This window comes from Sciurus carolinensis, chromosome 11 (assembly GCF_902686445.1).
Source record: "Sciurus carolinensis chromosome 11, mSciCar1.2, whole genome shotgun sequence".
In the NCBI taxonomy this organism is placed as follows: Eukaryota; Metazoa; Chordata; class Mammalia; order Rodentia; family Sciuridae; genus Sciurus; species Sciurus carolinensis.
In genome coordinates this window covers 22115050-22120382 of record NC_062223.1, presented here as the reverse complement: position 1 = coordinate 22120382, position 5333 = coordinate 22115050, and the positions used below count along the sequence as shown (strand labels likewise).

The window sequence follows — 5333 nt, the reverse complement described above, 5'->3', positions numbered from 1 at the left end:
TTCTGTACTTCAAAGCTGAACCAAAAAACCCAGAATGGAGTCAGCATTTCAGAGAATTTTTGTCAGCCCAAACAAAAGCTGATATGCAATTTGATGGTTAGTTATGTATAATTTTAAAATTTATAATGAAATGGAATCATTCAGATTGTGTTCTTTTATGTCTGTGTTCTTTAACTTTCCTAGGAGATTCCTCAAAACTGTTTGTTATGTGTAGTGATAGTTCATTTTCATTAATATCAACATCCTGATAGAGATAACATATGTTGTGTGTTATTTCTCAAAGTGCAAATAATGAGACTGATCATTCTGCATAAACTATGGATACGTATATATATATTCATATATATATCCATATGTGTGCATATATATGTATAATACACATTCAGTTCTATTTGGTATAAAATAAGGACACGTTGGGGACATAAGGTATGTATATGACCAACTATAAAAGATATTAACAAACAGTCTTCCAATATGCAAGACCTAAAGTTGTAATATAGCCACACTTACATAAATTCATGTAACTAATATTGTTAACCATTTTCTTTTTAGCCTTTCTTTAGGTCATTTTACTGCACCAAGATTTTAATTTTTGGGCTGGGGAGATAGCTCAGTCAGTAGAATGCTTGCCTTGCAAGCACAAGGCCCTGGGTTCGATCCCCAGCATGGCAAAAAAAAAAAAAAAAAAAAAAAAAAGGTTTAATTTTTATTGAACTGAACGCTGATAGTTTTGTAACAAATTCTGTGTTGTGTCTATTACAGCCCAAATGCAGAATGGCAGGCCAGTTAAGGAGGCTGTGTTTTAAAGCACCTGACCTTTCACAACACAAGTGCTCCAGCTGCCACCACTGTGAGCTCTATTTCAGGCAAAATCAATCCAGAGACACAACACAGTTCTTTTGTACAGAGATCAAGCCCTTTGTCCTTTTATTTATTTACTTTTTCTATACCTCCAAAAGTGAGAATAGGAATAGTTGATAGTAGAATCATAGGTATAACAATGCAGAAGATGACAATTGGAAAGAACCTTACAGATGATCTAGTCTGAGATCCTTTACAGAGGGGACTTATGTCTAGGGAGGGGGAGTGATTTCCTACATATCACTGTGACTTGGAGTTTCTTTGGGTCTTAATCCCATAGCATGCTTCTAGAGAGAGAGATGTGCTGGGAATTTAAAGCTGCTGCCTCTGATGTTAACATATACCTCCCCTTTCCTCCATCACTGAGCATTATTACGGTTGTTTTCTAACAGATGCAGTTATACAGTCCATCCCCAGTACATATCTGTGCTTTCACTATGTTATACAGACATCACACCTACCATTAGGTGCTATTGTTATGTTCAGGTATTTTAATGTTGAAGGAAATATAGCAAAATAGAGAAACATACCTGTAGTTTAATTCCTGAAACACAGTCATTGGCAATATCATATGTGACAATACAATGTTCCATTAGTCAAATTCAGGGAGATGAAGACCATAACTTATCAACTGGTTTCCTTATACCTTTAGATACGTATCTTTGAGCCTAAGATTTCACACTTGTTGGGGTTAGAATTTCCTTCTGTTTATTTCATGCTTACCACATGTGATTGTACAATTTTAATAGATAATTAAGAATTTCTTAGAGTTGTAAAATCTTTCCAACTTGTGGTCATATTTGCATTTTCTCAACAAGATTCTCTTACTGTTTGGACAACATAAGCTTAAGCAGAACAAGATGTACTAGTTAAGCATCAATTAGATGAATGCTCTCTACTTAATTTGCACATTTTGGTTTATTCACTAACTTAGAATATGCAATATTTTATTTGTTTTTAAAAACTATAAAATATTTATTCAAAGTACATTGCATATCCTCAATTAATTTTAATTTTATATGTAATAAGCACTCAAATGTTACCCCACAGATTGAATTTTATTATTTACTTGTGTTTTCATTCTGTGTCTCAGTCACAATGCTGTGAAAGAATAAGAAGGGTAAGACATGCTGTCCTTCAGCAAAGAATGTTCACAGTTTATCACCTGAAGTTGAAGATTTAATAAACATAGCAATGCAAAGAATAATGCCTTTAGGAGAATATTATTTGTGAATCACAATAGTACCCATTTAACCAGGCCTGAGACACGGAAGGAAGAAAGGAAGAAAAGCTGAGTGGAAGTGACAGAGTTGAGAATTTCAGTACAAGATAGACTTTATTGATGTCCTTCATTTACAATTTTTCTTCATTTCATTTTATTGTTGTTTGACACATAATTGACAAATTTATGGGGTACAATGTGACATCAAGTCTTATATAATGAAAAAATGAAACATTGAAAACACATAACTCTAATGAAATCTTTTCTTTCATTGTTAGATAATGGCCATTTTTGAAATTGATACTCTACTATACAATCAGTAACATATGGAATGTGTTTTAGTTATTCAGACTATACCCTTTTTAGTCCTAAATCATGTCAGAAGCTCTTTAGTCTCAAATGCATAGACTTATCCTTCTGCCTAATATTGTTTTCCTGGGTAACTGGAAAAAAGTACAGATTTACCTGATATTTAGTATGTACTATTATATACATCATAAAACACAAAACTGAAAAAATGCATTGTTACTTACACTTTTGTAATCTTTACATGGTGGTCTGGGTTCATGGAAATTTTTCTCAATAGACTGAACATAGAGAAATAAATCTTGACTCTGAGATATGGAATATTGCTCTTAATCATCAAAGTTTTACAATTATTATAATAATAGCAGCTCACCGTATGATTACTTAGAAATACCACATTTTTAAAAATGAAAAGATTCATACAAAAAATAAAAATATCATCAATTAAAAATAGTCATATATACATTGCATAATAACATAAGCAAGGTGACTATTATATCCACTATCTCAAAGAAGGTGATTACCACATACATTAACTCAAAAATTCATTATTTCCTTATTGTACAATAGTCAAAATCTTTTCTTCTACTTATTTTGAAATACATAATGCATTATCATTGACTACAGTAACCCTACCATGCAATAGAACACCAAATTTATTTCTCCTTTGGTACTCAAACAACTCAGAAAACAAACAAGAAAAAAAAAAACCCTGAATAAAAAGTTCTAGAGAAGATTGAATAGCCATTTATTTAAAGAAGACATACAAATTATCAAGTATGTGAAAAAAAATAATCAACTTCACTAAATATTAGGGGAAAACAGATCAAAAGAACTCGGCTCCATATTCCTTCCATCTTGGACTTTCTTTTATCTAGAATCCTTTTCCGGGCCACCTCTGGATCTCTAATTCTCATTTCCATCTGGAATCCTTCCTTCTCCCGACCACACCTCCATTGTTTCTTTACTTATTGCTTAGATCTGAATCTAAACCTCTCCATTACAAGGAACCATTTCTTCATTGAAATCTAGATTCAAACATTTGCTTTTAAATAGCTAAACTTTTGACTTTATGGTGTCTTATGGTTCAATGTGAATAACTTTTAAGTTAAATTAATTATTGCTTCTAATTTCCAATACAGTATATAGTTCATTTGCATGGAAATTATTTTGCCATGAAAATCAAGGCACACGGTAATGTGAAAGGCACACACTAAAACCCCAATAACTCTTAGAATAATTAAATGGATAAAATCTACATAAAACTAATGACACTTTCTTACACTGAAACAGGCTGAAAAGTTTTCCAAAACCAAAGAAAGCCATATTTGAATTGAAGACATATAATGAAGTATAGGATACTTGATAAACTAGAAACTATTGGTATGTGATATTCAATAAATGAAATATTATATGAAGATACTAGAGATGATCTTACATTATGTGTTTGGAAGAAAACAAAATGATAATGAATTTCTGTATAAATATGTATTTGTAGAATATTTAATAAAACAAAATTTTATTTTTCAGTTTTCTAATGCTGACTTTCACATCTTTGTTCCGTAGGCTATAAATCAGAGGGTTCAACATGGGAATCACAAGGGTGTAGAACAGTGAGCTCATTTTATCCTGATCTAAAGAGTAGGAAGAACTTGGTCAGAAATACATGAAGAGCATAGTTCCCTGGAAAATCACAACTACAGTTAAGTGAGAGGCGCAGGTGGAGAAAGCTTTGAGCCTCCCCTCAGCAGAGTGGATCTTTAAGATGGATGAGATGATATAGCAATAAGAAACCAGGACTCCGGAGATGGTACTCAGTTCAATGAAATGAAAAATGGTAAATATCACTAACTCATTGACCTGTGGTCAGAGCAAGACAGTAACAGGAGAGGAGGGACATCAAAGAAGAAATGATTAACCTCATTAGACCCACAGAAACATAAGCAGAATGTTAACGTTGTGTGTATCAAAGCATCTCCCAGCCCCACCAGGTAAACTCCAGCCAGCAGCAGGGAGCGCACCCTGCTGGACATGTCCACTGCCATAGCTCAAGGGCCTGCTGATGGCTTTGTACCGATCAAAGGCCATCACTGCCAGGAGCATGCAGTCAGCAACTGTAAAAGTACAGAAGATGAAGAATTGCAGAGCACAGCCAAGAAAGGAAATTGATTTGTTCTTGGCCAAAAGGTCCACCAGCATCTTGGGCCCAACTGCAGTGGAATAGCAGAGGTCAGAGAAGGAGAGGTGGCTCAGAAAAATGTACATTGGAGTGTGAAGCTGGGAATCCACTCTGATTAAAACTATCATTCCAAGATTGGCAAGGAGAATAATGAGATAAACAACTAGAAATGCAGGGAATAGAATCACTTTGATCTGAGGGTTATTGGTGATTCCCAAGAGAAAGAATTGATTTAGTGCTGAGCAATTTCCACTGTCCATTATTCTTGGTTCTTGTTAATAATCTGTTACAGAGATCAATAAAGGAATGATAAATTAGGGATAACTTTTTATGCATACTAGAAAAATGTCATCATGAAGCAGAACATGATTACATGATTTTTTTCTGTACATTGCTTTCTTTACTCTCAGAAAATAGCCTACACAATGTCACTGATAAGAAGCATTATAATGTTAAAAAAGAAACTAAAAAGGTCTAACATATGAACTTGATTAACTTTGCTTCAAAATTTATATATAATTTCTGAATATATGATTTTAACAGTAGAGTGTCTACACAGCCTTGAATTTACATACACTGGCATTTGTAATGTTACCTTTGTTAATTTTTTGAATAAAAGTAAAAGAAACTTAAATTTGCATGTACCACATCCCTGGTATAATGATTTTGGGAAGGAGTGGATTTCCTATGAATTTTGACTAAAACATGAATAACTAAATGTTCTACATTCCTTATTCAAATGACAAATAAAATCAGTGAAACTCA

At 33.3% G+C, this 5333-nt stretch overlaps 1 pseudogene; it reads right to left on the bottom strand.

Annotated features, from left to right (window-relative positions):
* Positions 1–3892: 3892 nt before the first annotated feature.
* On the bottom strand, positions 3893–4828 carry LOC124959923 (olfactory receptor 5W2-like; annotated as a pseudogene).
* Between the last annotated feature and the right edge of the window lie 505 nt (positions 4829–5333).